This window comes from Stegodyphus dumicola, chromosome 3 (genome assembly GCF_044657685.1).
Source record: "Stegodyphus dumicola isolate Sdum_Otavi_A_Nest chromosome 3, ASM4465768v1".
In the NCBI taxonomy this organism is placed as follows: Eukaryota; Metazoa; Arthropoda; class Arachnida; order Araneae; family Eresidae; genus Stegodyphus; species Stegodyphus dumicola.
The window spans coordinates 95,944,751-95,958,540 of NC_140770.1; the positions used below are offsets into that span (position 1 = coordinate 95,944,751).

At 31.8% G+C, this 13,790-nt stretch overlaps 1 protein-coding gene across 2 annotated transcripts in view; it reads right to left on the reverse strand.

The window, feature by feature from the left end:
* Window positions 1-6,062, reverse strand: part of LOC118179848 (major facilitator superfamily domain-containing protein 6-like) — a 33,282-nt gene extending 27,220 nt beyond the window's left edge. For both annotated transcript variants that reach the window (XM_085813101.1, XM_085813104.1), the window contains exon 1: window positions 5,926-6,062. The gene's annotated coding sequence lies outside the window, so the exon portion shown is untranslated. The remainder of the gene's footprint in view (window positions 1-5,925) is intronic.
* Window positions 6,063-13,790: the final 7,728 nt, after the last annotated feature.

The following is a 13,790-nucleotide window of genomic DNA, read 5'->3' on the forward strand; positions in this document are numbered from 1 at the left end:
TGAATTTAAGAATAAAAATGAGTAATGTAATGAAAATTACGGAAAGTATATGTGATATTATGAACAGAAGATTTAAGGCATAAGGTAAAATTCTGAGTGTATAGGATCACTCAATCATTAAATTCGAAAATAATCCTCGTTCAGGATAACTAGGAGATAATCATCATATACGTAGTAAAACAGTTGGAATACGAAGAAAAAACACAAAGGCTAAAAATTTATTAACGAAGGGAAATCACCTCCAATAAATCAGTAAAATATAATCTCTTATTAAATTGTGATGAGATGTAGCAGTTTTGCAGATATTCAGTCATAGGATAAATACAAGCAAGAAAATAATTATCTTCGGAAGAGGTTATACTGTGAAGGAAACATTTTATTTTATATCTGTTTAAGGAAATGAACTGTATCAGTCACTTAAAACACCTACTTGATATACGTTTTTAAGAATTCAATAAGAAGTACACATTATCATATAACTACTCAATGCCTAAATTACCTAATTAATAAAAGAAAATAATCTAAGCACACGTTGTTTCTCTGTGACGTAGCAACTACTCTACTCGCATCCACTTCCTGATAAGGCTCTCTGCCCCCATTTTCAGATAAGCCTCCCTTCCACGGCTGAGCCTTCCTTCTCGAGAGCTCCCTCAACTCCGGCTCCCTAAAGCTCCCGAGCCAGAACTGTCATTTACCTCTACTTACGGAAACTACTTTTTGATGAAAATGAAATAAATGAAGGTATCAAATTACATTCATTGATATTTACGGCAAAATTTCAAACTTGAGACTAAATATAGAATATATTGAAAAATTTATGAAACCTAAGTACTTCTTTTACAGAATTTGAAGATTTGTGTGAAGTAAAAGAATACTTGATCGTGAAGAGCTAGACAATGAGCTGACACAATTTAGTTTTATTGGAGAGAAAACACAATATGCGAAGCCAGAACAATGCGTGTTGGCTCATGATAAATAACAACATCGCACCTTCGTTTCTTAACAGTATTTTTAAGAATTTATACTTAATCATGACTGTAAGTAATACAGTAGGAGAGAGAAGTTTCTATCCGTTTTAAAAAGCGTTAAAAAATTCTATAGAACAAGAAAGCGTAAACTCTTTAGCAAGGCATTTGTAGGAATCTGGTACTTCTCTAAGCTTATGTTAATGTACTGCAGACCCTGTACCAGACTGGAATGACAAACCTTAAAAAGGTTAAATAACTTTTTATTTAACTTATAAATGAACAAAAAGCACTGCTTGTACGATAGACAAATTCCCTCTATTTGCGGGTAAGGATTTTAACATAAGACAAAGCTAAATTCCAGCATAGGTAACATAGTGTATGACAACACACACAATAAGTTACTGAAGTTGGTTCAACAATTAACCGCGCGTATTTGAACGTTGGCTAGCAAGATGCTTAAACCGGAAAAACTTTGGCAGAGCTGGCAATAGTAAGTAACAGAAAAGGTTGCCAGAAGCTCTAAAACATTAAAACTCTCGGCTTAAGTACACAACAACTAATTTGCATTCTGGTGAGGATTACGGAAGGAAGAAGTTAAAGTAAAGGTTCAACTCATAATAACTGGTTAATTAATATATATTCTTATACATCGCTTAAAAATATATTCTCGAGGGATTAAATTTCGAAAATATTATTTAAGAAATTTTTTAAAATGAAAAATCCCAAAACAAAATTCAATGAAAAGTGAAATTTTCTAACGTCTCATTACTGATTGAGGCTACATATTTTTCATTAAACTCTTTTGTTACATAATTGTTATTATTAGCCCAAAGAAGCGTAAGCCCAGAAGGGCTACTGGTATCAAAACGGGATTTTGCGTTGAATCACTCTAAAAGTCTGAATCATTTTTCGGATTGTTGTCCCCGAATATTATCGCCCTGTATTATATTTAAAGAAATTAAATGATGATGAATTTGCATGAATGTATGCATGTTTGTTGCGCTGTGAAAAGAACAACGATCCTAGAGCCATCAAATTTTGGAAAACGTAGGCCTCCACCCGAATACGGATACCTGGAAGCCGGAAATTTTTATTTCGATACTGTTTTGTTGTGTATTCCATAAATTTCAAAATTAGAACGAATTTTTGATTAAAAACTCAATGATTTCAAAGCGAGCAATGGCAAAACTGTACGGGAAAGACACTTTTGTCTCCAGCGCGCAAGACTGTCCATCGGAAAGTCTAAGGATGTGCTGTTTTTAAACATTTTATTGTGGATTTCAGATTTTGCAAAACTTTAATGAATTTTTGATAAACAAACTAGACGATTTCAAAGCAAACAATGGAACACTGTACGGAAAAGAACATTTTTGTCTCCAGATCGCCAGACTGTCTATCGGAAATTCTAAAGCCAGGCTGTATTTAAATACTTTTAGCCCAAAGTCTCTGGAAACGTGCATGTGTATGCAAATGAGAAAAACGCCCTTTTGGGCAAAATGTAAAATCTGAGGGTTTTCAGATTTTTTTCATATGTTAGTATTTGTTTTTGTATTATTAATAAAAATTTTAAGCAAGATGATTCAAGATTTCATTAGAAACAATTTATATAAATAAGATGCCAGTTTAAGCTTTAAATTTTGCCTGAGATCCTGTAGGGGCTTAATGCGGCCTTTTTGCGACATAATGTCACCAGCAGCTTCACTAAATTTTAATCCTATTTCTTCATTTAATAGTTTTTGTTTTGCAGACATGCTAATCAAAAGTTATTGAAACAGCTTGATTTGTTGCAAACATCACTAATAATCATAAAATAATAGATTACACGCATGAGTGCGCTTAAATTGCCACTTAAAAATGAAAATTTCTAATTACAGTAATGTCAGTAACAAAAATGAAACACTCCTTTTCAATTAATTAACAAAAGAAGTTTTTAATTACACCTTTACAACAACGAGTCTTATTTTAATTCTTGGTTTCGTCATTCTTTGTGGCCTATGAGTGATCTAAGAATGCCAGTCTTATCCCCCTTAGCGGCTTGAGAGAAATATTAGAATTTTATATGTATCACCGTATTATTTAACATACATTATTCCATTAATTTTTTTTCATGTCCTCAGTATCATCTTAATGCACATAAAAATATGGAAACAAAGATTGTTACGCAAAGAATTATACAAATGTTTAAATGCAGCTTTTCATGAAAAGATCTATAGCTCTACGCCTCAGTTAAGAGTGTCAATTCGTAACAAAACCAGAAACGTTAATTTTCGTGGCTATTATAACTAAATAAACAATAGATTTAATATATAACATTGAAGGATTCATTAACAAGATAGAAAGTCACACAGAAACACAGGTGTTTACAATTTAAATACAAATATATTAGAAAAGTGTCGTTCTTGATTTTTTTAAAATCAAATATTAATTCTGTGAAGGGAAAACAGAAGTCGATGCCTTTTATGCTTGAGAATAATAAAAATAAATATTTGGGATAAAGATTACAGCCATGGTTGGGGTTAGTAGAGCTAGATATCATTACATTATTTCTAAGCTCGCTTCTTACTCAAATGGTGCAGAAAACGCCTGTTTAAATACCCTATGAAAGCTGAAATTACCTCACGATCAAGTATAGTAAGTAGCAAATGTTGTTTTCTGTTTATCGTTTTTTGTTCCTTGATTAACTGTTTTGTCTTAGATGCCAACTACGCCAATAATATGAATGCCCCCCGAATTTCTCTTTGCTTCCAGTCTGAAACTTATAAGGTATTTCTCCCGCCTTCCTAGCGTGCCTTCGTGGTGTAGTTATCAGGAAACTGAGCAGGTATTCCAGAGGTCCGCGATTCGATCCCCGGTGAAGGCGGTTGCTAATTTTTCATCTCGTCTGCTTCCAAAAACTACCTAATGTTTCTACAGTAGCGTTCGAACTAAAGGGGTGTTGGCTAAGGATTCTCCACACCCAGGATTTCGCGATTGGTTTCCCTAAAAAACCCTAGTCATCCTTTAAAAGCAGAAGTATATAAGGTATTTCTCCCGCCTCTAATGTCTCTACAAACTGATGCAAAAATTTGAACTCTGTTATATAAATAATAATTCCAACACGTAGCCAAATGAGCCTAAGTACTTTATTTGGAAGAAATGAAGTTCGAAGTTTAGTTGCTAAAAAATTTTCAATTTGTAAACTTCAGTTTAGAGTCGAATACTTAGACAAGTTTACTATGACAATTCCCAAAATTAAAAAATAAATAAATAACTAAAAATAGATAAATACAAAAATTATGAGCCTAAAAAGAAACTGCAATCTGATCTTAACATGTAAATTTCAGTTTAAAACTATATAAGATATTTTCTATTTTCTTTCTGCATGCCTTCGTGGTATAACGGTAGCACAGCCGGCGCGTATTCGAGAAGTTCATGTTTGAGTCCCGGCGAGGGCATGGCTCATTTTTCATGTTTCCTACTTTTAAGATAAATTCTTTTAATGATCTAATAACTCTACAGCTGAAGCAGTTTTAAGATAAGCAGATACAATAAGAGAATTAGTTTAAGAATTAATGCTTGAAAAACTGAAACTTTTAAAATGAGCTCTTGAAAATGGCAAAGAGGAACGGTAGGAAAATATTATTTTATTGAAAATCTTCGCTATATGAAGTCTCCTGTAGTGATTTAACGAAGAGCGGATTTAATTATTGAAGACATCGCTGTGTATTTATCACATTGGTTTGTCTGCGCACGGCGCTTGTGGGTCTTAGGTATTAACCAAATTCACCTACATTAAATATATAGTTTCACATGGTAGCTTTAAATCTCAATGCGAAGACCAAATTTTAATTATTTTTATGATTTTTTTAAAAGTATGGCTAATAATTTTTTGGTATGCTAGTCTATAACTTACAATAAAAAGTTTCAAATAATAACCACAATAGTCCCCTCCTCCGTCCCAGATAAGAAGGGGGGGGAAGAAGGAAAACAACAGAACTCGCTGAAAGGAATTATGACTTTAAAACAGTTTCACATGCTAAACGAAAGGAAACATATCAAAACTAAGTAACTATAGAAACGTTAACTGAGAATTAAAAAACATAAAATACATGTTAGTTTAGAGGTAATAAATGAAAATAAGAACTTCTATGAAAAACACAGAATGCATTTCTTCGCAACCACATTTACATCTCAATAATTAATTAAGATGAAATTCAAATTTTAATATGGGAACGTTTGTAGTTAAGAAACATTATGCAAAACGTAGCCAGGCATGCAATTCACGATTGTCCCCTTTCATTACTTTCTTATTTATACACAAGTAATTTTTTATATATAAATACTGTTTATGATATTAAACGCGTGCCAAATTGATAACTTTTCATTAGCATTTTTGCATTTTAGTATAAATGGTAAACGATATTTCAAAAGTCACAATTAATGCGTCTTGGCTACTTAATCGTTTGAATGTTCGATAATGTTTTGCAGTTTCTTGTCGTGGCATTTTTAATAAAAATGTAATTTATAATTTAAAAAAAAATTTCATTTATTTACAGATAGTTTAATTATTTTGTAATAAATAATTAATTCACTAAAATGTATAGAGTCCATCAGTAAAGCAGTTAAATAATTTTAAGTTACATACACTCAAGAAAATGAAAGCATTTCTAACACGCATTTATCGGTTAAAGACAAGTTTCACGTCTACGAAAGTTTTAAAAAATACTTCTGAGATATGATTTTTTTTAATGAACAACTCCATTTCGCAGGAAAGCAGATTGCCGGCTGGCAACTTACTCTTGACACAGTCACTAAATTCGTGGAATTACGATGATCAAAGCCATTCAACAGCAGAACAAACAATACGCGAAGAAAACAATGCATTTTAAAAATCCCGATCGCATATCACATACTGAAATTTAGGCGTTATACAATTTTCTTTCTCATTACTTATCTTTAACATATTTAACTTGCTTACCTCTTTTCACATGTTTTCGGCAACATTTTTAGTCCCCGCTGTGTCAAAAAATAGCAGTTTCAGCTTTATTTCTGAAAAGCGTCCTCTAGCGGTAGACCTTGACAAGCCATTGCGCTAAAAAACGAAACTCGTCTTTCAACTAAAAACGAAAGAGGGATCTTATGGTTGGTAGCATGTAAATAAGATAAACAAATGTCTTTTCATTCAGCTTGAATAAATGAGAGTAAAATATCCTTAAGATTATAGTTTATTTATTACATTTTTTGTTACACTAAACAGAAAAAAAAAAAAAAAAGAATATCAAGAAATGTTCCACTGAACCTTCTCAAGTTTCCATTTACTCGGATCTCTCACTGCATCTTTTGAATAAGAAGAAAAGCATTTATCTTCTTTAATGAAATCTGTCACATTTATCTCTTGGTCAGTTTAAGGCGGTGAAAAAAGAGGCGTTGCCATAAAACCTTATGTCTGTAAGAGAAATTGTGCAATAAAATCTCTGTCTATAGAAATAGGACATCTAACTAAAGTTGTTCAAGCTTGTCTAATAAATCTAACTAAAGCTACTAAATTATTACGATACTATATGCATACTCGAAAGCTATCAGAAAGCATTAGATAGAAAACACGAATTACTAAGGTATTTCAATGATTTTCAATGAAAAAAAATGTAGCTCAAGCTCGTGAGAAATGTAAGCGAAATTGACAGTCAGTATTTAAATTACTTAAGTATGCATATAAAATAAGACACAAGTATCTGCTGTGGACGCGGAATGGCAACGGAATCCAATGAAAAATGAATTAACGTATTAAAGCGAAACAACGCAAAAGCGTATTTTGATACAAATAGCTCTTTTGGGGCTAATAACATCAAACATTAAAATTTATCTTTTTAATTATTGCAAAAAATACAATAATTTTTTAAATTAATATTTTGTATCATATGAATGTTCTAGATCAGTGGTTGTCAAACGTTTTTAACCTTTACATCCTTTTCATCATTGCTAGACGATCATTACACCCTCGAAACTCAACTCGAAAAATACATATAAATTTATTTAAATTTAGATTATTTTTAATACGTTTTATAAATAAAACAAGAGACGGTATGGAAAATATTGATGAATACCAAAACTTAAATGAAGTAGTATTTTATATTTATATACTAAAACTAATTACGTAACATATAAATAGAAGGTTGACTGCATTATTTCTCTAAAAATTATAAATTTCCCCTGAGGGAATTTCTCCGACCTGAAAATCCCTGCTTTTTAAATATTCCATCAGAATATCAAAATTTTAAAAGTAAGCTGTTTTAAAAATAAGATTTAAAAATTAGCAGTATAAGATTTTTTTTTAACATGATTCAGAAATACAGCTGAGTTCAATCATACCCGAATTCAGGGTTTGCACTTAAAGTTGCCAATTACGAGTATTATACTGAAAGAAAGTTTCAGAAAAACTGAAAATAATAAAAGAAATTGCGCAAACTTTTCTCATGGTTATTTCAAAATACTTTTATCCATTACTATTTTCTCTATAGAACATGATATTAAATAACTGAGCAGATTTTTAAAAAGATTATTATAGATTTCAACTTCATTAATACCTAAAAAAAATCAACAATTATGTGTCATCCAAAAAAATCTGCAGTCTTGTAAATTTCTTTTCTCCTGATGAAGAGGGACCTGTACTTGTTTGCCCTTGAAATGGATTGAGTTCTTGACAAAATTTAAGCCAAACACAAGTTGTTGCTTTGCTAGTTTAATGTTTCTCTTTGGCGTGTTTCTCTTCTGTTTAAATATATTACATTATTATTATTTTAATAATAATATTTTAATATATTATATTAATATTTAATTTATTATATTATGATAATATTTAATATATTATATATTTAATATTTATCATAAAAGGTACTTTTTAATTAAACAATTATAAATAATTTACGTGTGTTATTTTTATGAATATATAAAGCTACATTAAAGATATTAGAAGATTTATAAAATGAGTTAGTGTAATGAACTTTGTTTTTGAATATAAAGTATACAGCTATACTTAATTTGATTTTATACGGTCCCGTATTTACCTTTTTGCCTCAAGCGAAGAAATATATAGGCACAGCTCTGCATGTTGGTAAGTTTATCTTGATTAGCGCATCCATTAAGTCGATTTCAGTACAAATGTTTTTATTTGAATTTATGATAAAAACCATTTCTTAATAAGATGTTGAAGCAAACGGAATCGTAATTTTTAAGCACAACTGTATAATTAACTATATTTTGTTTTTAAAAGCACAATAATGATAATTCCATCTGATGATTCCATCAGAAATACCACTGGGCACTTTTGGCACCAGCGGCACCAAACGTGCAGCAATTCTATGGCGATTGTATTCTTCTTTTGTTGTTAAAATAAGAATGTGAAGTCCATAGATAGGGGCAACTGGTAGTAAGTTTTACGAAATGGCTGTCTTGGGAGAAAAAGTAACAGATGATTACTATGTCAATTTCAAAACTGAGATTTTCAGCTATAGTGTGTAGAGACATTAGGCATTTTGAAAGTAGGAAAGATGAACAATATGCAACGCCTTCGCCAGGAATCGAACCTCGGACCTCTCAGTTACGCGCTGAGCGTGCAGACCACTATATCACGAAGGTATGCTAAGAAGGCGGGAGAAATACCATATATATTCCCCCCTTTAAAGGGCGACTGTGGTTTTTAGAGGAGCCAATCGCCAAATCCTAGGTAGGGAAAAACATCATTCAAAACCCTTTAAGTTCGGGCGCCACTGTGGAGACATTAGGTATTTTTTGGAAGCAGGAGAAATGAAAAATATGCAACGCCTTCGCCGGGAGTTGAACCACGGACCTCTCAATTACGCGTGTAGACCCCCTTCCGCACGGAGGCATGCGAAGAAGGCGGAAGAAATACCTTATATATGTGGTAAACTCAGTTAATTAAAATTTCATATTCTTGTCTATTTTGGAGTCTATGTGGACCACATTGGCAGGCTTCGAGGACGCAAAGTGAGAAACTCGTTTAGACGAAAGTGCAGGCTACTTATATTTATGATAATAAATCGAAATTACTATAAAATTTATTTCATTGAAATTTTGAAGCTAAAAATGTTGTTAATTAAAGCTCTGAAATGAAAGATGTTATTTACAAAGAAGTTTTAAGACTTCTTTCCAAACATCATTTTAAATCTTGCTTTCACGTTTCCCTTAATACACTGTCTTCATAGCGTCTGTTATTGCACAGAAAATCTATTTGAATGTATCCCAACATGATCAAAACGTTATCCTTCATTGCCATGTTAAAAACTACCGACAATTACTTTGTATTTATATAGTATAAACGGTAATATACTGAAATATTTGTGTTTTGCTTAATTTGTTGAAGGATTATTTTTCTGCATGATTTCATGACAAACGAATGTTTGTGCAATTTTAAAATCTGTGTACGTCTTTCACAGATTAGAGAAACAATCTATTTTAATTTAGTTACGAATAATGCTATTTATAGATTCTATATTTTATTATTTAACATTAATTAATTTTATATAAATCCCTTATTCATGTAGAATTTATCATTTCAATAACTGTATTTGGAATTATTACAGCTTTATTCCAGACAACTATGTAGGTTTCATGAAAGTATACTTATAAATTTACGGGTGGTCTATGGAATGACTGTCTATATTTAGCCAAAAGTGCGTTAGCCCAGTAGGGCTATTAACTGCTTCGGTTCACTATAAACGGCGTTTAACTTTTCAAATTGTTGCTACCAAATTTTAGAGCCCTGTATTATATCTGAAGAAATTAAATAATGAAGAATCTGCATGAATGTGTTTATGTTTCTCGCACTGTGAAAAAACAACGGCACCTAGAGACATCAAATTTTGAATAACGTAGTCCTTCACTCGGATATGGGCATCTTGAAGCCCAAACTTGGAATTTGTTTTATTACCTATTTCATATTCTGTAAAACTGTAGCGAATTTTTTATTAACAAACTCAAGGATTTCAAAGCGACCAATGGCAACACTGTACGGAGAAAAAAAACATTTCGATCTCCAACACGCAAAACTGTGTAAATTCTAAAGATATCCTCTTTTTAAATTATTTTGCGATATTGCTGTTGAATTGAATTTTATGGTTTAAGTGCGAAGAACATGATATTTCATAAATAAATGTAACACACAAAACGTTAAAAAAATCGCCCCTTTGGACGTAATATAAAATCTCAAAAAGCTTTCAGATTTTTTACTTTGTTTGGGTTTTAATTGAACGGTGAGAAGCTGTCCTCTTTAAGTAAAAGTGATATTTGTAACCACAATTCCCGTTGTTAGACAAAGAGCCGTTTTACCATTTCATGAAAAAAATAAATTAAAAACTATGTAAATGCGTAACTGACAGCCCTTAAATATCATATCTATGAGGTTCTCGGGCCCCAAACTGGAAGGTTTTCGGGCTGCGTGACGGCGCGATTTCAATAGCAATCCAAACTGATTAAAAACCATTTTATAATGCATGATTTAGGTTATTTAATTACTCATAATATGATTTGGACCCAAATATATTAATATTTAACTACTGAGCAAACCAATAACTAAATTATTAATTAAATCTTTGATTAATATTTAACTAGATACTTTAAATTTTATGTTCATTTTGTAAGTTTCTTATACTTTTATGCTGAAAAAATGCTAAGTAGAAAAGGAAAGCTTTATTTACCGCAATACTTTTAAACATAATCTACCAACAGGATAGCGGTTCATGTCTCTGACTACCATATTAAAGGGCCCAGGTTCAAATCTCGGACAAAGCATGGATGCTGTAAATATGTCTTGGCGGCATGGGGATACTTTAAATATACAGAGAGTCAAAAGTCGTTTCGGAAGGTTGTAGTAAGGAAAGAAGAGAGGGAGATCCTCGGACCGTTCCTCTGTCGTGGTCTGTCAAACCTGGGGTGGAATTTGGGCAGAAGACATGTTGCCTGTACTGTGGAACTCAAGGCTCATGCCAAACGACAGACGCAAAAATTGCACTCTTTGCCAGGATTCATGGGTTTGCTCAGAATATGTCAGACAAATGAGATAACAACAACTTTTAAATATGATGAGAATAAAATTAATATTTAGCTCCCGTAATATTGTGCGAAATGAGATTTATTACTGTAAAGAATAAAAATTGGACAATTTTAATTTCAGTAAATTTTTTTTTAATGCTGGTAAATTCTTTCTTAGTAAAGGCTAAAAATTAAAATCCGGGAGACTGGATGATCTACCGGAAGATCGAGAGATACGATAGAAAACCGTGAGTCTCCCGGTACATCTGTTGGAATTTATGTACAAGTGTTTCTCAGGTTCCTGCTGCCTATGAATAAAAAATAAATGTTCATCAGTGTTTTACGATAGAATACGGCCCTCTCTAAGGGGATGGATGCTTTTGTGGACGACTCTCTAAGGGAAACAGGCTCATATACACGTTACGTATGGATAAATTCAAGAATACGCGCATGCAAACAGCCCGTTCGCCGGGATGGGAACCACGGGCTAAACTACCAGAGTTTAACGACTTTACCGCTCGGTCGCTGATGGCTAGTTTTACAGCATAGAAGGCAGTAATCTATTCAATATAATAAGTAAATTTATATCACACTTTTCTTGTAATTCATTATCCTGTTTCTATTCATTTAAAAAACATTTCTTGCAGTCATCACTTTTTACTTCCTTGTACGAAGTAAAAAGGAAGTATTGTAATCGCGAAAAGTTTTAGGCAGCATATTTCAACGAAAATATCCATTTTGACCGCTATCGAATGCAATTTAACGATGTTTTTGCGTGATATCTGTACGCAAGGACAGAATAAAATACTCTTTTCCTTCAAAAAAATTATAAAACTGCTTTAAAATTAATTCTGAAGAGAATTTTTCGTGGCGTCTGTACGAACGTATGTACGTACGTGCGTACGTACGTACGTACGTATCTCGCATAACTCAAAAACGAGTAGCCTCAGAACGTTGAAATTTTGTATATAGGACTGCTATAACATGTAGATGTGCACCTCGTATTTTGGTTGCAATCGGCCGCACCAAACGTACATAAATATATTTATATATATATCCACTCTATTACCCGGCTCAGTGATCTCAGTTTCTTTACTCTTATATGTTTGTAAATTGTACATTTTTTGCTTTAAATATGATTGAATTATGTTGTTTCTATCTTCCGGTTAAGGATTTTATGCCTAAGTAAATCTGTGTGCAATATTTTTAGAATTATCAGAAATTTTAAAGTTGTTTAATTGCCGCTAAGCCTGTTTTTAATGGCGGACATTGATGTTTACATTTGAAACAGGAGACTAGTGCATTTTTTGCCAATCTAGAGAAACTTAGCTTCGCAACAACAAAGATAACGTATTCATTTATTATTGCGAATTAAATCATGCTTACTCCTTTCTGGAATTTTTTCGAGGAAATAAGTGTTTAAGATTTACTTCGTAATTTTTAATATATATGTTTTGAGTTTTTATGTATTTTTGCCTTGTCGCGAAGTGAGAACTGAATTAATTGAATGAGAAATACTCAATCGTCTGCGAAAAACTGTTTCTTTTTTGTTTTGTTTACTTAATTTCTTTTATACATTCTTCTAGCTTTATTAAAGTATTTGAATAGAACATGTGGCAACGATAATTCTTTAAATGATATACATTTTGTGCATTCTGAGTTATAATATGAACGAAATATAATACTGTTAAGTAAACCTAGCGCCAGAGTGTCGCTATGGTAAACAAAGTGAATTTTAAAGGATGCATTTATTCTATTGAGGTTTATGCGCTGTCAGCGAAGTAAATTCAATCTAATAAGTTTAAATAAAATGCAAGAAAAATGCTTATAATTTAATATTCCGTACAAGGAAGTCATGTGGTGTACACATCAGATATTTTTCCTTCAATTTATTGATTCAGGAGATGTTCTTACCAGAGTATGCAGGGAAATTGCTATTTCTGTTACTTTGTTGTACTACTTCTGTACATTTAAGTTACTCTGCATATATTAAATTTTGATAGGGACATTTTTGAATGACTGAATTAAATAAAAGCACTTTCAAAGCATTTAACAACGTACATATTTTACGCAGACCTCATAAAGTTCCTCCACCATCCCAACCTATATTTTTCTCTATAACACAATATTTAAAAAGTCACGAAGGGCTGAAAATGAATTAGTAATTTTTGGCGCTACAGTTCTAAATTTTATCATTCTTATTTATAAAAACAGTGATTTAAAGCTCATTATTTTACATATGCATATAGTATTTTAAAACAGATACGTGTGTTTCATTTTATTATCACTGTTATAATATAGCTACATAGCTACAGTTTTATTTTTCTGTAACAAGGCGTAGGACATAGTTTTCAGGCAAAAAGTGAAGGATGAAAGTTTGAAAAGTCTTATGATAAAGAACGTAGCACGAACTGATATCAAGTAGCCCTGAAAATATGCTTTTTATAATAAAGGAAGTTAGGTGATCTTACGGAGCAATAATTTTGAATAAAGGTTCTTCCATGTAATTTGTTTTTAAGTCGGTAGTAATATCAGCAATGTCCTCAGTGAATGGTATTTTCAAGGACAGACTGTTTTCTGATTTTTACCTCGTAAACCAACCTTAATTACATAAATATATTTAGGATCGTGAGAATTAAGTTCAAATTCTGTATTTAAATTATTGAATTATTAAATAAGATGCGTGTGAATTATTAAATTAAAGAATTTTTTTGAAGAAATTGTAAGGTTTATCTTAAGTTGTTAACAGTTATCTTTTTAGTTAAAGCTACTTTTCTGTCGCTTCTAATTTCAGCT